At 40.3% G+C, this 26,081-nt stretch overlaps 1 long non-coding RNA gene across 1 annotated transcript in view; it reads left to right on the top strand.

Annotated features, from left to right (window-relative positions):
• Nucleotides 1-308: 308 nt before the first annotated feature.
• The window catches only part of LOC309872066, a 46,518-nt gene continuing 20,745 nt past the window's right edge, over nucleotides 309-26,081 (top strand). The window contains exon 1 of the long non-coding RNA XR_014315650.1: nucleotides 309-420. This is a non-coding gene — a long non-coding RNA (uncharacterized lncRNA). The remainder of the gene's footprint in view (nucleotides 421-26,081) is intronic.

Genomic DNA, 26,081 nt, shown 5'->3' with positions numbered 1-26,081 from the left:
TTAGGCTTTTAGGGTGGTCTGGGCAATCCAGCCAGACATTTCACAGGGTTGGGTTTTTTCCCCCAGCTTTATTGAGACAAAATTAACATATAACATTGTGTACATTTAAGATGTACAGTGTAACAATTTGATGTACCTATGGATTCCAAAATGTTGACCACAGTAAGGTTAGTCGACACATCCTTCATCTCACATAACTATTCTTTTGTTGTGGTGGTTGTTATGGTGACATTAAAACTCTAGTCTCATAGCAACTCTCAAGTATCTAACACAGTGTCGTTAACGACAGTCGCCATGCTGTCCATCAGATCCCTAGAACTTAGTCATCTCATAACTGAAAGTTTCTACACCCTGACCAAACATCGCCCCATTTCCTCCACCTCTCAGCACCACGCAACCACCATTCTACTCTCTGTTTTGGTGAGTCTAATGTTTTAGATTCCATATGTAAATGAGATCCTACATTATTTGCTTTTTCTACCTGGCTTATTTCACTTAACATAATGCCTTCAAGGTCCATGATGTTATCACAAATGTCAAGATTTCTTTTTTTTTTTTTTAGGATTTTATTTATTTGACAGATCACAAGTAGGCAGAGAGGCAGGCAGAGAGAGGAAGGGAAGCAGGCTCCCTGCTGAGCAGAGAGCCCGATGTGGGGCTCCATCCCAGGACCCCGGGATCATGACCTGAGCCAGAAGGCAGAGGCTTTAACCCACTGAGCCACCCAGGCGCCCCAAGATTTCCTTTTTTGATGACTGAATAATATTCCATGATATGTATCTTTTTTTATCATCCATCAATGAGCACTTAGGTTGTTTCCATATCCTGGTATTGTAAATAACACTGCAAAGTCAAGGAGCTTCTTCCCTATATTTTGTTCTAGGAGTTTTATGGTTTCAGGTCTCATATCAACTCTTTAATCCATTTTGAATTGATTTTCTCTGTGTGTGGGGGGTAATGTTGCAGTCCAGTTTCATCCTTTTGTATGAGACTATCCAGTTTTCCCAGCACCATTTATTGAAGATTATGCTTTCCCCACTGAGTATTCTTGGCTCCTCTGTCAAACATTAGTTAAACATATATGCACGGTTTATTTCTGGCCTCTCTATTATGTTACACTGTTCTGTGCGTCTGTCTTTATGCCAGTATCATACTTTTCTGATTCCTGTAGCTTTGTAATACAGTTTGAAATCGAGAAGTGTGATGCCTCTAGCTTTTTATTTCTTTCTCAAAATTGGTTTAGCAATTCTAGGTCTTTTCTAGTTCCATACAAACTTTAGGGTTTTTTCCTATTTCTATTTAAAAATGCCACTGGAGGGCGCCTGGGTGGCTCAGTGGGTTAAGCCGCTGCCTTCAGCTCAGGTCATGATCTCAGGGTCCTGGGATCGAGTTCCGCATCAGGCTCTCTGCTCAGCAGGAAGCCTGCTTCCCCCTCTCTCTCTCTGCCTGCCTCTCTGCCTACTTGTGATCTCTGTCAAATAAATAAATAAAATCTTTAAAAAATAAATAAAATAAAATAAAAGTGCCACTGGAATTTTGATAGGGATTGCGTTGAATCTATAGATGGCACTGGGTAGTATGGACATCTTAACAATATAAAATTGATCCCTAAAAATGGCACACCTTTCCATTTATTTTTGTCTTCTTCAATTTCTTTTATCAATCCAAAATATTTCACTGTTAAGGGGCCAAATATCAAGTCAAGCTTCTCTATAAAGAGGCATCGAGGAAATCAAGGGCTAATGAAATCTCACCTCCAGCCTTATGGGAGCAAGAGTCATAAGACACAGTATTTGTGTGGCCCCAAGGGAAACTAGCTGACAGTCTTTAGTGTCCCTTTGCTGTCTCCTACCTTAATTCATCCCCAGATCCCTTCCCCGCCTGATCAGAACCCGGTGAGACATTAACTCAAAAGGAGCTAAGGAACTAGACTTCCACCTGTGGGCTCCATCCCCAAATTGGTATATCCCTTAGAGAATATTGCCTCTCAATACAGATGTATATGTTGCTTTCAAGTTCTCTATCTCATCCACACTGCACAAAGATGTCCTTGGCAGAGTTCCCAACTTTGCCTGATAGCAAAAATACATAAACCTCCATACACTCCCACAATGGAATATTATGCAGGAATTTAAGTGTTTATAAAGAACTTGCTATAACATGGGAAGTGTTTATACTATAACAAAGTTTGTGGGGCAGGAAGAACGTTTGTATATGCAATATGTTCACAACTATGTTAACAATGCAAAGAGGAATCTGGCAAGAAATATACAAATCTATTAATCAAAGTTTTCTGTGGGTAGTAATACTTCAGTAATGCTTTCTATTTTTTAATCTTCAACTTTTTTCCTTATTGCAATGTATTCATTTCACAATTTAAAAAAATAAGATAGATTTAGAAGTTAACAGGAAGCAAGATGACAGCATTAGAAGCTCCTGAACTTCTCTCCTCCCACAGACACACCAAATGGACAGTGACACATGCAGTGATTCCCTCTAAGAGAAGTCCAGAAATAGCAATAGTATGAAACCAGAAGTTATTTCTAAGAAGAAAATGGGAAAATTCACAAATATGTAAGGATTAGACAACATATTCCTGAACAATCAATGGGTCAAAAAAAGAAATTAATAAGAATATCAAAAATATCTTGATTCTGGGACACCTGGGTGGCTCAGTTGGTTAAGCATTCGACTCTTGACCTCAGCTCAAGTCTCAGTCTCAGGGTCATAAATTCAATCTCTGCCTTGGGCTCCACGCTGGGCATAGAGCTTACTTAAAACAAATATATCTTGATTCAAATGAAAATGAAAGCACAGCATACCAAAACTTACAAGATGTAGCAGAAATATTTCTGAGTGAATTTTACAGCAATATATTCCTATATTAAGAAAGAAAGAAAGAATGATCTCAAATAAACAGCCAAACTTTACACCTCAAAGAACCAGAGAACAAACTCAGAACAAACTAAGCTCAAAGTTAGGAAAAGATGGAGGCGCCTGGGTGACTCAGTGGGTTAAGCCTCTGCCTTCGGCTCAGGTCATGGTCTCAGGGTTCTGGGATGGAGCCCCGCATCGGGCTCTCTGCTCAGCAGGGAGCCTGCTTCCTTTCCTTTCTCTCTCTGCCTCTCTGTCTACTTGTGATCTCTATCTGTCAAATAAATAAATAAAGTCTTTAAAAAAAAAAGTTAGGAAAATATGTAGTAGGTGTAATTTTAAAATAAGTTTCAAAATAACCTGGAAGCATAAAGTTCTTAGATGAAGTTACACTGGTAAGAATATTATTTAAACAAGTCAATGGATCGTTATTCTCGATGGAAAATAGGTCAGTTGGCCATTAGAGAATAGAAGAAAAAAAAGGAAATTAAGAATGACCCTGGCCTCTCCCAAGTTGCTTGCCTCTGGCGATGGGATGTATGTGCCTGCCCAATTGCCAGAGTCCCCATGAAGAGAAAACAGCCACATCCTTGCCTGCCCGATGGCCAGGATGGATTCCAAACTCAGAGAGCATCCATGAACTAGGACACTCATCCCAGCCACCCTGACTCAGAGCCTGAAGGACACTCTGGGAAAGGTCATTCCTGGGGTAAAATAATTTTCTGAACAGGAACACTTAGCTCCCTTTTGGTGTTAACCCAGTATGGGTGTGCCTGATCCCAAACTCTCCTTCCAACAGCAACGCCTCAAGCCCTCCAGATGGACAATACATTCAAATGACATCATTTACAAATTAAATTAAAAAGTTAATAAACTTTACAAATAAAATACATTTACCTTTCTCTCCCATCAAGCTATTGTAACCTTCCTTTTACCACTAATGTTTTCAAAAATATGTCTATGCTGACTCTTCCTGAAGGCTTAGAGTAATGGTTTATTTAAATAGAGATTCTTAGGGGTGGTATTTAGAATATTTAACAACTGAAATGGTCTCTGTCAGAATGGAGCACACATCAAACAGACTGGATAGCCAGTGTGGCTCTGGTGGTGGTGGGGAGGGTGATTTCCCATAACCAGCAACACCCACTCACCCACTTGCAAACAAAACTTCAAGGACTCTACAAGTTTAATTCACAAAAATACTCAGTTTAATGTCAATGTATAGTTACTGTCAGATGTGGGCACATTCTCTCTTTCCTAATTCCTCACAGGTCTAATTTTTCCAGGTCTGCAAGTTTGTGTCCTGACTTGGGATATCTAAGATAGTTACCCCACTCCATTCTCATCCTTTGTAGCCCACCTCCCACCCACAGCCTGGAAATCAGGAATCATGGGTGATGTATCCTTCTTTCCTCCTAAGAAACTTTAGGAACTTTAACAGCTATTATGTGTTGAATTGTGCCCCGTCCCTCCCCCCAAAAAAGATATGTTGAAGTCTTAATCCCCAGTACCTCAGAATGACTTTACTTAGAAATAGGACCACTGTAAATAGAACTAGTTAAAATGAAGTCCTAGTGGAGCAGAGTGGCCCCCTAATCCACTACAATGGGCGTCTTTGTAAGAGGAGTCACATTTGAACAGAGACCCTGAGGGAAGACAGCAACAGAGACAGACTAAAGTGACACCACCATAAACCAAGGAACATTTGGAGCTACCAGAAGCTTCAGGAAGCAACAAAGGGGGCATCTGGGGGGCTCAGTCAGGTCGTGGTCTCCGACTCCTGAAATCAAGCCCCGAATCTGCCTCCACATTTAGTGGGAAGTCTGCCTGAGATTCTCTCTCTCCTTCTCCCACTGCTCTCCCTCAACATAAATTTTAAAATAAATAAACAAACAAACAAACAAAATATTTTTTAAAAAGCAAAAGAACCAACAAAGGATCTCTCCCCGGAAGGTTCGGAGGGGTCGTGACTCTGCCAGCACTTTGATTTCAGACTTCCAAGCCTCCAGAACTCTGAGAGAACGAATCTCTCAGATTCAGCAGCCATCTTGAATTCTCTCTCACAGGTCAGACTACTTGCAGAGCACTTTAAAATTTCACAAGAAGGATCACACCTCAGTTGTTCTGCTTCCTTTTTGTGGCTGGCTTCTTCCTATGAATCCTATTATTTTTTTCTCTCCGAAGGAAATCACCTTTAGTCTCACTTAGGGCTTCCCTTTCCCATTCAAAAGCTATCTGAGAGAATCCCCTTTCTGCATTTTTTTTTTAAAGATTTTGTTTATTTATTTGACAGAGACTGAGCCACCCAGGAGCCCCCCTTTCACATCTTAAAAACCAAGGTAGACGTTAAAGTGAATGTCTATTTTTGAACTAGGAGGTGACAAATTTGAAAGCTTTTTGTGAATTTCTTAGAAACACATTTCATCCCACCCTGGGGTACTTTATTTGCGGAAAGAAGCCAAATGTACTTCTGCCCTAGAAAATTAGCCTATATTTCTCGAGGGATCTTATCCTAGTTTATTTCTAATTACATTTCATTCAGTTTTCCCACCAAATAATTTAGATGTATTCTGGACGTGATTTTACAAAAAACAAAATTTGCAAATTTAAGTAGTAGAAATTCAGCTATTAGTGGATATAAATGATGCTTAAACTCTGAGAACCTTGTTACTAAAGGTTAGTTTTGCTTTTATCAACAGTATATTAGATCTGGGGCACCTGGGTGGCTCAGTGGGTTAAACCTCTGCCTTCAGCTTGGATCATGATCTCAGGGTCCTGGGATCGAGTACCACATTGGGCTCTCTGCTCAGCGACAAGCCTGCTTCCCCCTCTCTCTGCCTGCCTCTCTGCCTACTTGTGATCTCTCTGTTAAATAAATAAATAAAATATTTTAAAAATATAAATAAATAAATAAATAATTTAGATACCAGTATATTAGAGCTGAAAAATATTAAATTTGCAAATATGACCAATACCAATGGTTTCCAAATTGTTTCAGTTAAGGAAAAAAAAAAAACTTTTGTAGGTACTCACTGCATATGTATATTACTTATAAACATGTATACTGTACATTTAAACATATTAAACTTGGAATTTTTAAGGATAAAATTAACATCTAAATATAAATAATAGGGAGGGGGTGTTTGTTTTCACATAGAACATCTTGAGATCCTCACTTTGAACATGACTAGCTTACATAATAGTGTATATGGTATCAGTAAACTTCAGCAGTAATATAAGGAAGCCTGGAGATAGATATTCAAGAGGTATCATAGCCCTGGGCTATGTGGAATCCTTTTCAGGCCCTATTACTCTTCTCTCACTTAACACAAAACCCTTCCCAACCCTTCATAGCAAAGTTAGCAGGTTAGCAAAGTATAGAGATGGTCAGAATAGACGCTTTGCCAACAGATAATACATATTTGCAACCAATGATAAACTAAAGAAGAGCAAACCTTAAATTTCAGAATGATATGGGTGTGCACCAACTGAAATAATAGTAAAATAGTCACCCATTAAATAAATAATATTTAAGGCTCTGGTGTTAGACCAGGTAGAAATGAAGAGATGAGTCAAGAATGCTAAGTTGGGGGCGCCTGGGTGGCTCAGTGGGTTAAAGCCTCTGCCTTTGGCTCAGGTCATGATCTCAGTGTCCTGGGATTGAGCCCCACATCAGGCTCTCTCCCAGCGGGAAGCCTGCCACCCCCCCCCCCGCCTGCTTGTGACCTCTGTCTGTCAAATAAATAAATAAATAAATGCTAAGTCATTCTTAATTTTAATTTCTTAATAAACCCACAAACAGTGAATTCATGTGACTTGGAACAGGACAGCAAAACCCAATGTAAAAGTCTTTTTTGTACCTCTTTCTGGATTTGGTATGGATCTTTTCCAGATAACCAGTCTTACTGGTAATGGGCTTACTTGATGAGATTACATTCTGGAGTGAAAAAGGTTTCCTTGCAGCTCTAATTTATTGAGTGTTTGATAAGTACCTTACAGATTTTATCCCACCCATCTTCTCAGGGTCTGTTTCTCATCTACAAACAGTAATAGCCATCCACACAAGTAGCTCCTCCAGCATTTTCATAGAGCAATTAGGTCTCAAGGACAGGATTCTAGGCCAAGACAGGTGAATGCCAATGGGCTTCACCACTCCTATACTCTCAAGAAGAAAGACTGCTTCATTCCACTTGATCACAGTGAAGACATCAAACTGTCTTCCCAGCATTCCTAATCACCCCATTAAATCTTCTTTCCTTCTTGACAAGTCAGATAGAGCAAAAAATCGTTAAGCAATGTGTTATCTGTTGTTTTTATTCTTATGAGCCTCAGATAAGGAAGTGCTGGCCAGAAGGAGTATTTAAGGAGAGTTTATCAGGAGAGGGGCATCCAGAATCTTTACCTGCTATCAAAAGAGACATCCTTCAGCTCCTTTGCTCTAAGTTCAAGACTGACCTGGTCATTGCTGACATCACCCTTCAAGCTGATTATATTTGGATCTTATTTTATTGGAAGGATACTACTAGACAGTTTCTGGCAGGAATAAGCCATTGACTTGGGGTGCTAAAGGTTTTCTCTCAGTTTAAAGATTTAAATCTGAGACTTAGAAATGGGGGGAAGGGTGAGATGAAGATGAAGCCATGTCCAACATCCAGGGCATTGGGTACTAACTGAATAATAAAAGGGCACTTATTCTTACCCAATGTTATTATATTGGTGAGTGATATACATATGAAAAAAAAATTACTGGGGACATCTGGGTGGCTCAGTCGGTTAAGCATCTGTCTTGGGCTCAGGTCATGGTCTCAGGGTCCTGGGATGGAGTCCCACAACAGGTTCTCTGCTGAACGGGAAGCCTGTTTTTCCCTTTCCCTCTGCCTACTGCCTCCCCCTGCTTGTGCTCTCTCTGTCTCTGTTAAATAAACAAACAAACAAATAAATAAATAAATAAATAAAATCTTTTAATTTAAAAAGAAAAAATTGCTGGGGCATGAAAGGCCCCAATAAACCACACTCTCTCCTCTACTGGAGTTGCGAATTTATGGAAAGTGACAAAGGAATAAAGCAGATGGAGAGCAAGTTAGCACCTCTATTATTAATAGAGGCTGCATTCAACAGAGACAGCTTTGCCCCCAGAAGACTCTAAAATAGGCCCTAGAGGTTCCATCAATGAAATTGATCCCAATGCCACTCTTCATCCTAGGTTGAACATTCACTCCTTATTCTATTTTCCATTTCAAATTCGTCCATTCACACTGTCCAAAATATCTTATCAGCAGTTCTGCAAAAACACAAAAATAACATCATAAAAACACTCCAGTGATTGTATGCTAAATGCCCTATGTATAAATTTAAGTCTTACTATAAGATTTTTAGAGGGAAATTAAAATCCTCAAATTAAACTCTTTTATAAATTTAAGTCTTAAAAAAGGAAAATTCCAAAAGTATTCAATTCTAAAATCAAACTCACTTTCTTCTTTATACTGAAAAGACGAACCCTCCAAAACCTCTCTTTCTGGCAATATAGGGGTGGGTATCATGAAAATTTCCCCTAATAAAAGGCACTTAATAATGCTAAGAAAATATACAAAGCATTTCTTGAAATGCTTAACAGCTGAGCTGGCAAGAAAGTGATGGAAATTCTTCATGGTCAAAGTTGCTTTTAAAAAAATTACAAATCCAGCAACATAACTGGACATTGAAGCCAACAACAGCCCCCTGGGATCTACTGATCTCTGGTAACCTAGAACTTGAGTTTCAATGAGCCAGCAGCAATGAAGCTTATGCCCTGACCAAAATGAGATGCCAGATAAAGGACTCCTGATAAAGGATGAGCCCTTATGAGACGATATTCTCCGAGAAAGAAAAGGAATAACTCACAAAGATAAACCATAAAAACCCTTGACTCTTAGTTATGGACCTAAAGGGGAAAAAAGTATATTCACTGAGAATTTATACCCATAAACTGATTCCCAGTTGGGTTTGGACTGGAATTTGTAGTATGCACATGGTCAAAACACATCCAAGTTGCAAGTTTAAAGTCATCCCAAACTGGTAGTGCCACTTAGTCACACAGAAGAATCAGGTATAAATCCTCCCTGAAGGAATGCAACATAATCCGGTCCTCAAAGAATTTGTACAACTAAAAATTCTCAGGGACATGAGCTCATAACTTAAAAATCACCAACAAATATAAAATTTTTTTAAAAACATGAAAACAAGTCAATATGATTGAGAGTTGTTAGAAAAAAAACATTCATATCCACAATTAATGTGGGCATTCAAATTATCAAATATAAAATATGAATTATGTTAAATATGTTTAATGAACAATTCTGAAGTTATGGTGAAGTAAAAATAAGTTTAACCAGGCTTGAAAATAAAATGGCCATTATCTAAAAGACAAGAGATAACTAAGGTGGACAAGTATGAAGAGAAAAGGGAACCCTTTTCTTGTCAGTGGGAATGTAAATTGGTATAGCTAATATGGAAAATGGCATAGAGATTCCTCAAAAAATTAACATAGAATTACTATGTGACCCAGATATCTATCCAAGGACATGAAAACTGGATATCAAAATATATCTGCACTCCCAAGTTCATTGCAACATTATTCACAATAGCCCAAACGTGAAAACAATCTCAGTATCCACTGACTGATGCAGTCAAAGGTTCTACCACTGAGCTATAGCCCCTCTAATTGTCCACTGACTGATGAATGGATAAGGAAGGTGTGGGATATATATATTCATATATTATATATACATATCCATATATATGAATATTATTCAGCCATTAAAGAGAGAGATATTACCATTTGCAACAACATGGGTGGACTTTGAGAGCATTATACTAAGTGAAATAAGAAGAGAAAGCCAAGTACCCTATTATTTCACTTATATGTGGAATTGAAAAAGCCAATCTCATAGAAGCAGAGAGTAGAATGAAGGTTATGCAGTTGACTCTTGAACAACGTGGGTGGGGGTTAGGGGCACCAATCCCTGCATAGTCAAAAATCAGTATGTAACTTTTGAGTCCCCCAAAATACAACTGTTAATAGCTTAGTTTGACTAGAAGTTCTACCAACAATGCAAACAGTTGATTAACACATATTTTACATGTTCGATGTACCACATACTGTATTCTTATAATTAAGTAAGCTAAAGAAAAGAAATGTTACTAAAAAAATCATAAGAGAAAATACATTTATAGTACCATACCCCCCCCCAAAAAAATCCTTGTTCAACCCTATGGTGCTTAAGGATCAGTTGTATATCACATTTTCTTTATCCATTCAGCCACTGATAGATACTTAATTTGTTTCCATGTCTTGGCTATTGTTAATAATGCCCCAATTTGGGGCGCCTGGGTGGCTCAGTGGGTTAAAGCCTCTGCCTTCCGCTCAGGTCATGATCCCAGGGTCCTGGGATCGAGCCCCGCATCGGGCTCTCTGCTCAGTGGGGAGTCTGCTTCTCCCTCTCTCTCTGCCTGTTGCTCTGCCTACTTGTGATCTCTGTCAAATAAATAAATAAAATCTTTAAAAAAAAATGCAGTTCATTATTAAAAAAAAATAATAATAATAATGCCACAATTAATATGAGAGGGTGGGGCAGATACCATTTCGATACATGTCCAGAGGTGAAATCACTGGATCACATTGTAACTCTATTTTTAATATTTTAAGGAAACTCCATACCCTTTTCTATAATGGCTGCCCAAATTTACATCCCACCAACAGTGTGCAAGGCACTAAGGTATTTCTGCATATGGTAGGATCCCATTTATATGAAATATCAAGACATGGAAAATCTAAGGAGACAGTAGATCAGTGGCTGCCTGGGTCTGGGGGTAAATGATGAATGAATATGAACAGGAAGGGGAGAGCCCTTTGGGCGATGGAAATATTCTAAAACTGGATTGTGGCAGTGGTGCTCAACTCGATAGATTGACTAAAAATCATCAAACTGTATGCTTACAATGGATGAACTTTATGACATATATGTAAATGTATCTCAGTAAAGTTGCTTTTAAGTAGCTAGAAAAAAGACATTTTTCTATGATTAAAATAACTTTTTTTCTCTCCCTATTATTTAATCAAATGCATTTTTTTCCTATCACTTCCTAATCATCTATTATGAGACAAGTGCTGAATGTCTCACTTTTATGGTTAATAACTTATTTAGTATTTATGTCAACTCTATGATGTGGGTGTGACTATACCCATTTTGGGGAGGAAGATCCTGAGACTTTGAGCTTAGATCATCTGGCCAGGATCAAAGAGACTGTCAGTAGAACAGCTGATGCAAAGCCAGGCCTGTCTGGCTTGGAAGCACAGGCCCGGTCCATAAGCCACACTGCTGGTCTGCTAAGGAATGAAGAGTTTCAGATAATCTTTTTTTGGCAAAAGAAAGAAAGTGGTTGCTGAAGCAGCAAAGCTCTCAAAACATATTATATGTTGTGGGCCAAGCGAACCTTAGAGTATTTCAAGACCTTTGCAGCTAACATAAAGTGGGGATCGGACTAGTGACTCCAGACTCAGACCACCAAGGTCAATAGACTCTCTTAGTCATGACCTCCAGCTGGTTCAGCTGGTGATAGGACAGATGAAATGGGTGTCTCTCGAATGCACATATAAATCTTCTAAGAATGTGTTTACATGTAAATTCTAGGGCCCTGTTCCCAGATGTTCTGGTCCAATAGGTTTAGGGGCAAGGCCTCAGAAGCTATATTCTTAAAAAGTATAGGAAAATTGTCAAAATTCCAAGCTTCAGAGATAAATACACCTGGGCCAGATGCTGCTATAAGCCATTAACTAGTTGTAGCACCTTGGCCAACTTAGCATCTCTGAGCCTCAGTTTCCGTATCTAGATAAGGAAATGACACTTACTTCCTGAAATTGTTGTGAATTTTTCATTACTCTATGCTTTGAGAAAGCATCCAATAAGCAGTAGTTTTTTGTTGTTGTTTCGTTTTGTTTTACATTTATGTGTGGTTTTTTTTTTTCCTAGAGAGTCTGAAGGATGGAGTTTTGCCAGCGATCCAGATTGAACACTTTTTCAGAATCAGGTCAGCAGCAAAGATGCTGCTGGGTTGGATGAAATCAAACCGACAGAGAGCAAAATAGCCAGGTCTACAGCCCTCAGGCACTGCTGATTTGTGTCTCTTGTGAAAGAGTTTAATATCTAAACTTGAACTCCATTGACTCACACATTTATTCTATCCCTGGCCTTCAAAAACACTCCTGAGGAAAATCAGTAAGAGGAGAAAACACAAGGCCAAACTGACACCTACTGGCAGCACCAGGCCCTTGCAAAGGGTTGTTGCTTGGCGGCTGCCAACATGGGAAACACTGTGTGGAGGAGATAATACGAGAGGTGGACAAAGGTTACACGTGAAAATTTTCATCAAGTATCATTTATGGAAGTGAAATATTGGTAAGACTTCATGTCCAACACTGTGACATGGGTCAAATAGATTTTGGTATTTGTGTATAATGAACCATCAATCATCCATTTTAAGCTATAATGTTTTCCAACCATTTTAATGACACAAAGAAATGCTCATATAAAGATTTTTTTTAAAGATTTTATTTATTTATTTAACAGAGAGAGTGAGCAAGAGAGAGAGAAAGCAAGGCAAGGGGCAAAGCAAGAAACAGACTCCTGGGTGAGCAGGGAACCTGACTCAGGGCTCAATCCTGGGCCTCCAGGATTAGGACCTGAGCTGAAAGCAGACACTTAACCCACTGAGCCACCCAGGTGCCCCTCATACAAAGATTTTTAAGTGTAAAATGAGGGCTATAAAACAAAACATTTTAGGATAATGATTAAATAAAATTGATGTCTATCTATACCCCTAGAAAGAAATCTGGAATGAAATGTAGGAAATGGTAATAGTAATAATTTCTGAGATTAGTATTTTCTTCTTTGTACAGTTCTGTATTTTTCAACATTTCTGCAATAAGCATGTATTACTTTATTGAATAGAAAACAAAGGAATAATTTTTTATATTTTTAACTGTTTCCCAGCCTCATTGAGATGTAACTGGTACACAACATTTGTGTAAATTTACAATATACAATCTGATGATTAGATGTATATATACATTATGACATGATTACCACAATAAGGTTAGTTAACACTTCCATCTCCTCACAAAATAACAATGTGTGTGCGTGTGTGTGTTAATAACATTAAGATATACTCTCCTAAAAAAAAATTCTATAAAAAAAAAAAAAATTCTGTGGGAGAACAGGAGCCCCCAAACAGAAACTGATGGGATAGTGAGAGTACCATGGTGACATTAACAGCATTTGATACTGGAATGTCACAGGACCACAGAACAACAGAACAAAGGGAGGAGGCCATTTCACTGTCCAAGAAGGAGAAAATATTTTCTCTTCCCCAGACTAATCATCCCTCTTGCAATTGGCTTTTCCTTTTGTATTATTTCTAGAGAATTTTCTCACATATTGATGGTGAGTCAAGGTCTGTCCTTGTGGGCAAATGAGTTCACGTAGAATCTCCTTACGGAATGTCTGACTGATGCACATCTTGCTTCCCCCACCATATCCGGCAAGGCTGCAGCTCTATCACACAATAGCTCTGTGAATCACTTGACTTCTCTGAGCTTCCCTCTTCTCATTGGTAAAATAATGGTGACAATAGCCACCCAGCTGACCTACCACAGTTGTGAGATTTGCATGAGAAAATGTGCTTTGAAAACAATGCCAAGCGAATCCTATGCAAAGTCATGGAAGCCAACATCCTTCACTGAATGATTGCATGCCAGGCACAAGGTGGTTTCTTACATATTATTTCATTTTACCATCATAAAAAGCCTGCAAGTGAGTAAAAGTGAGAAAATTGAGTGTATAACCTGCTCGCAGTTGATTATCTTTTCCATTGTAGAGCCAGGATTTGAACTCGGTTTGATCTTCAAAGGCCAGGTTCTTAAATATTAGGCTTTATGACTACATGGAATCTTAGTACACAAAGGGACCCAACAGATCATTAAGTTGAATCCCCGTAGTTTGAAGGTGAGGACACCAAGATCCGGAGAAGCAACATAACCTGCCACAAATTTCACTTCATCAAACACTAAGAGCCTCTGCATAATCTGCCAGCCAATGTGGTTTCTAGTTACTCAAGCTCAGGGAGTGGGCTGGGGTTCCTGTTCTCAACTCCACTTCTCTGTTGCTGGAAACCAGAAACTCTTGGATCCACCCTTTTATCCAATAGCCAAATTACATATTCTAAACTGAGTGAAACTTTGAACTTCTGGGGGAAAGGGGACTCCCACAAAATCCCTACAAATATACATATTTAAAATTTGGAGTTGAACCCCACTGGCTCACAAATTTAGTTTGGGAGAAAGTACTCCAGGCAGAGGGAACAACCTGTGTGAAAGTCCAGAGGTAGGGTCAAGTCTGACATGTTCCAGAAGCAGCAAAGAGGTTAATGTTGCTGGAGCAGAGTACACAAAGGGCGGAGCCTGGTCAGAGATGAGATCAGAGTGGTGTTAGGAGACAGATCACAGGGGGACAAACGGGCCACTGGAAAGATGTTGGTATTTACTCTGAGTGAAATAAGAAACCATTGTAGGGGTTTGAAGGACACAATCTGACCTATTCTCTTAAAGGATTTTTCTTGCTGCTCCATTAAGAATAGACTGAAGGAGCTAACGTAGAAGCAGGTAAGACTTGATAAGAGGGTAAGAAAGTTCTACCCTCTTCAAGGCAGGGATAATGATGACTTGGATAAGTGTGGTAACAATGGAGGTGGTGAGACGTGACTGGATTTTGGATGCAGTTTGAATATAGACCTGGTCTAGCTATTTCCTGACTAACTGGATATGGACTACAAAAAAAAAAAAAAAAAAAAAAAAAAAAACTAAAAATTGAGGAGTCAGGAATGACTCCAGTGTTTTTGGTTGAGCTATGGGAAAAATGAAGCTACCATACACTGAGACAGAGAAAATCAAGTGCAACAGGTATGTGAGAAGATCCGGAATCAACGGAGGGATGTTGAGTGTGACCTCCTGGTGGCGCTATTCAGTAGGCAGTTAGATACGAGATTGGACGGCAGCTGAGAGCTCTGGGAGTCATCAACATACTTGAGGTACTTAAAAACCTGAAGCTGGATGAGGTAGGTCCCCAATGGATTCAGTGAGACAGAGAAGACGAGAGAACCAAGGATTGCACCACGACTTGAATCTTAACCAGTCTGGAGACCAAGAGAAATCAGCAAAAGAGCCTGAGAAAGAGCCACCAGTGAACTGGAAGAGAACAGAAAAGTGCAATAAGACAGATTCCTTTTTCAATGGGCACACAAGCCAGGAATATTCTATTCTCCAGCAACTTTATTTGGTTCCTTGAATCAACGTGAAAAAATTCTACACCTCTGAGTGCTTTGTTCCTTTGTACTTAATGCCCAACCATTCCCAGCTCTTTTCGCATGATTACTGTGTAGGCCTGGTAGCAGCCAGAGCAGTAGCACTGATGTCAGGAAAATGGCTCAGACAGGCAGTCTGTCTGCTGCTTTGATACGCTCCATGTCCAGAGGGAGAACTGCCAATCCAAACAGATCCCACAGATTGTGCCCTACCCAACGCTACCAAAACACAGAACAAGAGAAAGCTCAAGCCAGCTGTCTGGGAAAACTGTCAAGGTATTGTGCAGCTTGTGGGAGCTCAGCAGCGTGTAGAAGATGGTGCACTGAACACGGGGAAAAAGGACAGACTCGGGGACCTGGAGCACCCTACAACTTGAGGTTCAAAACCAATAGCCCCCAAAAGGCTCTTGCCCTAAGTCCTTGAGGACAACATGCTGAAGTGGCCCTAAGGAGAAATCAATGTCCAGGAATTAATTTCTACATTTCTGAGAACACAGAAATAGCTTCAAAGCTTCAACTCTACAATCTGATTTATACAGATCCATGTTTGAAATTCCACCATTTTCAGAGTTGAATCCCTTGATTAAAAAATGGTTTTCAGGGGCTCAGTGGATTGAGCCTCTGCCTTTCGCTTGGGTTGTGGTCTCAGGGTCCTGGGATCAGGCCCCGCATCAGGCTCTCTGCTCGATGGGGAGCCTGCTTCCCCCTCTCTCTCTGCCTGCCTCTCTGCCTGCTGGTGATCTCTCTCTCTCTCTCTCTCTCTCTCTCTCTTTCTCTCTGTGTGTGTCAAAAACAAAATAAAACAAACAACAACAAAAAAATCCCTGCTATTCTATCATAAGCCTTGCTATCCACAACTTCGGGTCAAAGTGGAAACATAGAGTTTAATGAGAGGAATAGGAAGGAGGAAGGAGTGAGAGGACCAGGAGGATGCAGAACCTCCCCCAGTCCACCCCCCTACCACCCACTACCTCCTCTTCCACCACCTCCCAGGAAGGAAAATGGTCCAGAACAGGGAGGCAGAAAATGGAGAAACCTCACCATCTGGCATTTCCCCTGTTGACAGATGTGGGAGGGAGTCACAGGGGTGACTCAGTCACAGGGTCACAGGGATGAGTCAGAAACTCTTTAGTGGATGCTATAGAACTGCCTATGCAAATCTTCTTGGGCCTTCTTTGCTACCACAGAGTAAACACCCTAAGCCTAAAGGCCTTGCTGGCACACAAGAAATCATGTGTGTGACTATTCTGAGGAGCTGAAGGCAGGCTTCTTGCTCGAAGCCTAAGGAACCTCAACTCTTGTCCCTGTTCTTCCCTCCTCTGTCAACTTCTTCTGGCCTTTTGCCTCCCACCCAAGTCTATATCTCACCCTAGAACTCCACCCAGTGCTGACAAATACCCACACTGTGATTCTTCATTTCACTTTATCCCACATCCTTTACCTCTCATCTCCCTTCCCTGAGCTCTCCTAAAACATCCTTCTTTCGAAGGGGTATGGAATTCTCTGGACTCACTGAAGCTTGTTGTTTTTCTGGTTCTGAGTCAGCCAGTTCTCTGAGGCAGTGGTCTCAGAACCTGCTGGAAACTGATAGCTCGGTGTCAGCCTTGAGCCCAGAGCCTGCCTCTAGCAGATCCCTGAGAAAGGACACCAGGCACAGACAGCTCCTAACCCGGCATCAGGTTCCTGGCTCATGAGCTGTGATTTATTGCTACACCTGCTCCCTGGGTGACTCAGGAACATGCTCAACTTGTTTGGAAAAAGCCAGGAGGTCAGTGTGACCAGGGTGAAATGAATGAGAAAAAGAGTGGTGGGAGGTGAGATCAGATAGGTACAGAGGCCAGATCACATGGAGCCTGACTAGCCATGGTGGAGGCACTGGATTCTATTTCAAGTGAAATAAGGGGCCTTTAGAGGGTTTTGATCAAGCAGTAATACGACGTGATTTTAATGTAAAAGGCTCTGGAGTCTGTGTGGACAGGAATCTAAGGAAGCAAGGATGGAGTAGGGGAGCCCAGTGAGAAATGATGGTCTTGACCCAGAATGGAAGCAGTGCTCAAAAGTGGACAGATTTAGGACATAGTACAAAAGCAAACAGGATTTTTTAGTGTTCTGAACTGAGAGAGGAATCATCGACTGGGTCAAAAATTTCCATTAACTGAGATAGGAAGGAAAAGATTTGGGGGATTGCGTGGAACCATGAGTTCAGTTTCACATATCTTCACTTGAGGTACTCTTAGGCCATCCCAATGGAGATGTCTGGAGTTAGTGGAGAGATTGGGACTGGAGATATAAATTTAAGAGTCATTTGCACATAAACTTAGAGTTAGTGGGCGCTGGATGAGATCTCCTGGGGAGTAAATACAGCAGGAGAAGAGGCCCAAAAACTTCATTCCAGAATATTCCAACGTTTAAGAGTCAGGAAAACAAAGACCATGCAACAAAGGAGATGGAACAAAGAGACTGATGAAGTAGGAGAATCAAGATAAAGTGGTGACCCAGAACACAGGGACCAGCCAAGTCATTTTCCCTGATAACTGAGTAAAGAAATGGCTGAGAATGAAATCAGAGCCCCCAGATATGCTCTGGGACCCTTGGGTTTCATGCAGCCTCTGTAGGGGCTTACCCAACAGGGTTCAAGGTCTTTCTCCCTGTTCCAACCACATCTGCTCCTCTGCTGACTTTGGGGTTCCATGTGAGATTACCTCTGAAGAAAGGATTCTAGCACTTAAAACACAAAACTTTGGAAACTGCTGGAGCACCTTCTACCCTTGAGAAAGGGTCAAGAAAGTGGAGAGGGGCTTTCTCTGTACTGCCACCCCCGGGCAAAAAATCTAAAACTGGGGGTGAAAACCATAGAGCTGATGACTTCTAAAGTCTTGTTCAGCTCTAAAACATGTACATGAGTTCCACTTCTTGGTACCAGCCCCTGGATAACAACCTCACTTAAGACTTCACCTGTGCTCTGGTCTGATAATGACCTTGATGAAGACATAGGATTAGACTGGCCCTCCTACATGGGCTTGATAACATACGAGGGCCTTTGAGGAGCGGTATAAGAAACATTTATTTGATCCAAGTGTTACTTTGAACTCTGATTTTCAGGAGCACTGCTGGACTAAACACCCCGCCTCCTCCTGCCTCCCTGATCTTAATCAGCCTCACCGTCTGTCTGGAATCAGGCAGTGTCTAGATAAGGTCTCACGTACAACTGCTGGCCTCCTAGAGCAGAGAAGGCTGGCTGGTCAATTTTTAAGTATTAAAAGTATTATACCTTTCCTGGTCAATTTTTAAGTATTATCTATTTCTCTCAGCTACTGTAGCTTCTGTGTTTTCTGCGAAAATGAAATGCTAACAAGGTTCAGGTATCCAAAGATGCCCTTCCCTTAGATGTAATTTTCTAACTCTATCAACTTGCATTATAGATACTGGGAAGAAATGCAACAATCTTGAAGAAAATCTATGCTTAGGGGAAACAACTTGGCTTTCCATAGACAAATTCTCATTTCCAACACCAGGATACAACTAAAAGGAAATGAAGCTGGATTTAGCAATCTTCTAATTCAGACCTAAAGCCTGAGACATAATCTACACTTATAAGCCCTGTGCCCCTTTTTCAAGATTTGCTTTAATTTATTTATTTGAGAGAGAGAGAGAGAGAAAGTACTTGGGGGGGTGGGGGCAGAAGGAGAGAGAGAATCTCCAGCAGATTCCCTTCTGAGCACAGAGTCGAATGTAGGCCTCTCTCTTGTGATTCTGGATCACAACCTGAGCTGAAATTAAGAGTGGGATGCTTATTGGACTGAGCTACCCAGGTGCTCCCTCTTCCAAGATTTTGACCCTATATCTTAAGAACTTTGATAAAGGATTAAGTATGTCTTTATCCTAAAAGATTATATAATGCCACATCCTATGCAACATAATAACAATGGCAGCATGGTATCATGCTTTAGGATTGTGCATAAACCCCCTAACTCACTCACTTACTGCTGGAATTTTGAATGTAGGTGAGGTCTGGAGCCAGCAGCCAAGAAAGAATTCTTGAGATGTCTTTGGTACAAAAAGGTGATTTTATTAAAGCTCAGGGACAAGACCCATGTGCAGAAAGAGCTGCAGCGGGGTCATGAAGAATGGCCCATTATATAGTTTCAAGTTAGGAGGGATTAGGGATAGCATAAGTCTCTAAGGAATTTTGGAAGCAAGGTTTCCAGGACCTTGAGGGGGCTGCTATTGTTGGGAAAAGATCGTTTATCACTATCTAATAAAACCTGAGTCATGAGACCCTTCAGATGTATACTGGTGGGTCATATGCTTGGAGGGGGCGGAGACTGCCAACATATATCCTGGTGGGGGGGGGGGGAGTAGAGATAAAGGAAGTTTCCAAGGGAATTTTTATATGTTAAAGTAGACTTACAGGATCCTGGATGTTGGGCTAAGATTGCCTTTTGCCCTTAGCAATGTATAGACATTGAAGCAGCTGGGTTCCTAGAGGAATATCACTCTGTCTGTTTTAAGGATTTGTCAATGGGCTATGGATAGTAAGGAAATTAATAATTTTCTCTGCCTTTGTTTCCCTCATCACTTACTGTGGTGAACGTTTATTTATTGGTCTTGTCTGTACAGCATCTTTTCTCTAGACTTTTCCTTTGGAGAACCATTCCTGTCTCACCTTCATCCCCATGGTTTGGTGAGGCTAACCCTGCTTTAAATCTGTAGGAGGGGAGTTGAGCTACAGGACACATTCAGTCATGCATTCCATTCCCCAACCCAGAGACAAAGTTAGGAATGAACCCAGGACCCAACTTAGGCCAAAGGCAGTTAATGCTATGACTTTGTTGTAGTGTTAGATAGGAGATGAATACTCTTCTTTCATCAAAAGGCAAATTGAGGGGTGGGTCCTGGCTGGCTTAGTTGGTGGTGCAACTCTTGATCTCAGCTGTGTCCGAACCCCATGTTGGGTGTAGAAATTACTTAAAAATAATTTAAAAAAAAATTTTTTTAAATAAACAAATGAGTATATCTCTTTAAAAAAAAAAAAAAGCATACAGAGACTTCTGCCATTAAAAAGTAAAGTTAAGGGGATATGAGCCTGGAATGACTAGCATCTATCTTACCCTAGGATGAAAAGCTAACCTAAGTCTGGAGCATATTCAGGGAAGGATAGAGCAGGGGATAAGAAGATAGAGGATTGTGGATTCAGCTATATCTGAACAGAAGCATGAAATAAATTTCCTTTTTTGGTTAGGTAAGTTTTAAAAGTGTTTTCTGTCACTTGTAACCAAAAGAATCATAGATTATCCATCTTCTCTAGATCTTGATATCTGAGGCTTTAGAATGAGAATGTTTAAAACTAGTCAGTGTTTCTCAATGGAGGCATTAATAAAGCATTTGGTGGGACCATTTTTTATTATGCAAACAATCCTGAACATTCATTTTTGCCCCTGCCTACAAAATGCCAGAAGCACCCTTCAGTTATTATGACAACCAAAACCCCACCACCTAGCCTACTAGAAACACACACATACATACATACACGCACACATTTCCGAATGGGCAAGTATTTTCCAAGTTGAGAACAAATAAACTATAACATCTCTAAGGCCCCTGCTCAACCGAAATTAGCCATGTCTTGTGCCGAAATCAAGTTCACTAGAGTCTAGTCTTAGCACCAACCGAAAATAACTTAGTTTCCATGTTCTCTTATTTGAAAAATGAGAACATTAATTAATACACAGCTATGTGGGTAAAGCTATCAAAGGATCATTGTGATTACTTACTTAGATGAAGTGACTCTAGCGTACCTAAACGGATCCATAGCATTCCCAAGGGAAATAACCCAAACACTTTTTTTCCCCAGTCTATATACAGTTGATCTATCCATTCACTTTCGGAAGGACATTTTGGTTGTTTCCAAGTTTGGGCAATCATGAGTAAAGCTGCAATAAGGTCTATGTGCAGGTTTTTATGTGGACACAAGCATTTAACCCCTTTAGGTAAATACCAAGGGGTCTAACTGCTTTTGAACACCATTGTAGTTTATCATTTGTCCCACAAAAAGATAATATTTTTAGACCCTTAAATTTTACAACGATCTTTTGATACTCTTAATTCATCTATCAATAAAGAGTTAAGGGGTGTCTGAGTGGCTCAGTGGGTTAAAGCCTCTGCCTTCAGCTCAGGTCATGATTTCGGAGTCCTGGGATCGAGCGGGGCTCCCTTGGCAGGGAGCCTGCTTCCTCCTCTCTTTCTCTCTGCCTGCCTCTCTGCCTACTTGTGATCTCTGTCAGTCAAATAAATAAATAAATAAATAAATAAAATCTTTTTTAAAAAATAAAATAAAGAGTTAAAATCCCAGCTACCCTGTGTCACCATCATTTTCCTAGACCTTTTTAACTGCATCTCTAGCAAAAGAGATTGGCTTCGGAGGTGGGGAGGGGTCATTTCTAATAAACAAATGGGTTTCATTACTTCCCGGGTGTTACTCCAAGGATCGCTATAGAACAACAGTGAGGTTGATGGCTGGCAGTCAGCTAAACTCATTCACTTCTCCCCCGCATCTCTTAGCTCGATAATTTACTGCATGTCATTCTTAGTTAGTCAAAACCACAAACGTTAAACCCTTGAGTGCCAAGGACTTCTTGTACTCCACAGTGCTCTGTAAATGCAAGAGAATAGAGAATGACATTTTCAGTGCCTTTGATAAGTCTTCAAGTTTGTAAATTGACTTTTTTTTTCTATGATACCCTTGTAATCTCTCTCTCTCTCTCTCTCTTCTTGGCAATTTTGCACTCTTAATATTTATCCTCAAACAAATGGTCTAAAGTCTCCACTGGCAAATTTGGATATGTCGGGAGAGTGGGCTCCGTTCCATGTGCTGCCTTTGAAATCTGAGCACAATAAGATGACTTCACATTGCGTGAGCACGGCCAACCAAATCCAGGCTGAGGGTTGCAGCCACGACACAAAGCGCTTTCATCTCTGCTCTCTTCAAAACGGCCAGAAATTATTGCTGCTGAAAGCAGTGCCAGGATCCTGGGGCCAATTTTCGAGTTGAGGAGGGTTTGAGGGGTTTCCTGTGTCACCCCGCTGGCCCAGCTAGCTAACGACCTCCTCTCTCCACCTCAGCCCTTCCATGAAACATGGCGGTGGCTTGATGCCATGGTCCCTGCCCCTGGAGACAAAGCAGGGGTTTAGCTCTCTGGAGGCTGAGAGAGATGTCTCACAGAAGTCAGAGAAGTGAGACAGAAAGAGAAGTAAGGGGAGGCGGTTAAACCACTTCAAAACAACTTTGTGACTCTCAGACTGCATGGAAAGTGGTCCTGAAGCTTAGTACGAAACCTCCATCTTTTGCATATTCCTCTTTGAAGCCGAAAGCAGGCTGGTTATGAAAACACAGCCCCATACCTTCACGAACAGAAAATTTAAGCAATTTCCCCCAAATTCCCTACGTCAGTATTGCTTTAGATTACTACGGCTGCTATAAATACTGCGTCCCTCATCTTCTCTCTCTGTCCTCCCTTCCTCACACGGAAGACTTGCCAAGAAACCGAGATTTCATTTTCAGCAGAATATTCCGTGAGCGAGCCTCATGCGTGGCCCTCTGTACCTTAGAGAAATGGAAGTGTCTTGTGTCCTGTCCATCCCTCCTTTATAAGGACTAATTACCTCCAGCTGGGCCAAGTTGATTGAGCAAATACTCAATTTTCACATGACTTTGCTGCAGCACCATAATGAATGTACCTCTTTGATGAGAGGAAGAAGGTCCATGAAATAAACAGTTCGAGGGATGGGAGAGGGCGCTGAATGAAAACATGGGCTGCTTTGTTCTCACGACAACTGCTTCACCATCTAAAACATTCTCCCATTTTGAAGGCTTTGTCTTTTCTCTTCCAGCCACAACCTTCAAGCTACAATAACAGACTCATGATTTTTTTTTTGATGCCAAGGTTATGAATACTCTTTTATGAATATTTTCCTTTGAACTCATTTTTCTTGAGGAAGAAAAATAGCCCTGTGTATTGCAGGGCTGACGGTAATAGACAAAACATACAAATTGTTCTCTTAGGGGCAATAAAATGCTCCAAAATGCACATGGGAAAATTCCAAATACAACATAATGTTTATGGAGCACTGCCTTTGCAGCTATAATTTTTAAAAAGTAATATTTCTGACTGGCATGTATTATATAGAACATATTTCAGAGATTGGTATCAAGATTAATACCTTAAAATGTCTCCCTTCACGGCATCATGCTGGCTTTTCCCAGATCACGGCAAATGCTTAGCGAATAACATTTTAGGATGTGCCGTTTGGAAGGAAGGAAACCTTCATTGGATTAAGCTGCTTATGTTTTATTTTTCCTTTTATCTCATTTCAACATATCCTCCAACTTCCTCCTCTAAAAATAATTCAACTAATGCCAGTATAACAGATTATAGCAGATTTATTCATTTCATTCTGCCTCAAAAGGAAGTTATTATTGAGGCTTATAGTTATATGCAGAGTACTATCAACTAAGGTGTAGGTTCCTTATTAAAATTTCTTTTCATTCTATGTTAATATATCAGTGAAATCATTTCTTTTCTGATGTTAAAAATATATATATAGTGTGTGTGTGTGTGTATGTGTGCTGGGGGGAGGGGGTTTCCCCTAAGTCCCTTTCAAAAGTTTTATCTCCTTCAGAAGTTAATCCAGGAAAGAGCCTCCTTTAATCCTGCTTTGTGGGTTAGATTCTCCAGCCCTGGAAGCATCTGTGCTGATTTCTGTTATATCCACGCTGATGTAAAACCTCTGCTATGGCAGAGAAATCATTCTGCATGCAGATGGTGTTCCTCTGAAGCCTAAATTGTCAGGTGAATTACGGCAAGTGTGATTTAAGAATGCATCTCCGGACTGAGTGAATGACCTATAAAAATTCCAAGATATAATTGTTGATTTGCATTTGGCATTAAGGATATTCTACAACGTTCTTTTCATGGGCAGAGGCAGTACCCTAGAGTGGTTCACAGCATAAGCTTTAGAGCCAGGCTGCTTGGGTTCAGATCCCATTGTTGCCACTTAAATAGCTGTGTGGCCTTGAGAAAGACACTCAACCACCCCAAGCATCAAAAATGGGGCTAATAATATCACCAGCCCCTTAGGATTGTTGTGACGTTTAGGCTGGTGAAAACATAGAAAGCACTTAGTACACCATCTGACACAGAGTTAGTACCCAGTAAGTGTTAACTCATCATATTATTCAACTCACAAGGCACAACAACCCTTTATAGAGTTTTAGAAGCAGATTCATAAAATAAAAAGAAATCCTAGAAAAATGCAATTTGATAAAATTTACCAACATGGAATTACAGACATGTTATATATATATGGTTTAATAAAGTTCTGGCTATAATTTTATTTAGTCAATAGATAAAACTATCCTTTTTTTTTTTTCCCACATGGAAAAAGAGGTTTTAATAAGTCAATTCCTTTCCCTATGACTTCCTTTGTCACTGAACTAAATCTGTCATTGCTTCCCCACTCTGCCTGTCTCTCTCACCTCTGACCTGGCCCCAGAATGTTAGTTCAATGAGGAGGCAGTAAATGTCTGCCCGGAACAGTGAGCACCATGAGGAACAGCAGCACCAACTAACTACATCTAAAATGGCAGAATCAATTTCCTAAATGTTCAATTGGTTAAGTTTGTTTTCCTGAAAATTGTTTCCTATAACTAAAGAAAAAAATCTGTGAATTCCTATAGGTACCCAGCCCAAACAATTTTGCTTCCATGAATCTCTGGAAAGAGATACACTATATATAATTAACCAAATGTGAATACCATATAACTTAATTACCCAAAGAAATTATCATAAACTACTACATTACTACTGGTTGCCTTAAGAGTTACTCTGAAGGCCACACTCAAAAGCCTTTGTATTCATCTCAACCCAAAATCAGAACAACAAATAAATATCTGATAATTATATAACTTAACAGAAAAAAGGGCTAGAATATTATAAATACAGTTTGATTATAATTCTGGTTTTTTTAACTTGCATTGAAAATATGTGAGGAAAAGCTAAAGAGTGAATGGCGATCCAATGACTATATTGAGATTATAGTTTTCTCCATAGCTTTTTGTTAGTGACTATATTATTTTTACAATCAAGATGTTACATTTGTGAGACTCTATCAAAATCAGACTAAAGGGGTGCCTGTCTGGCTCAGTCAGTACAACATGCAACTCTTGATCTTGGTGTTGTAAATTTGAGGCCTGCTTCGGGTGTAGACATTACTTAAAAATAAAATCTTTTATTTTTTTTTTTTGAAAGATTGTAGTTATTTACTGAGAGAGTGAGAGCAAGAGCAAGAGAGAGAGAAGCAGACTCGCTGTTGAGCAAGGAGCCCAACATGGGGCTCATTCCTGGGACTCTGAGGTCATGACCTGAGCCAAAGGTGGGTGGTTAATTGACTGAGCCACCCAGGTATCCCCAAAATAAAATCTTGACAAAATGAACTATAAATTATACAATTTTTCATTTGTGTATAAAAAAGTTTACATGGCATTTAATTCTGATAATTTTTATGAAATAAACCCTACAAAGATTTCTCAAAGAAATTTTGAAAGTCAGGGGCGCCTGGGTGGCTCAATGAGTTAAAGCCTCTGCCTTTGGCTCAGGTCGTGGTCCCAGGGTCCTGGGATCGAGCCCCACATTGGGCTCTCAGCTTGGCAGGGAGCCGCTTCCCCCTCTCTCTCTGCCTGCCTCTCTGACTACTCGTAATCTCTGCCTGTCAAAATAAATAAATAAAATCTTTAAGAAAAGAAATTTGAAAGTCCT

This window comes from Mustela nivalis (assembly GCF_964662115.1).
Source record: "Mustela nivalis genome assembly, chromosome: 8".
NCBI classification, from domain to species: Eukaryota; Metazoa; Chordata; class Mammalia; order Carnivora; family Mustelidae; genus Mustela; species Mustela nivalis.
This window is presented reverse-complemented; position numbering and strand designations above follow the sequence as displayed.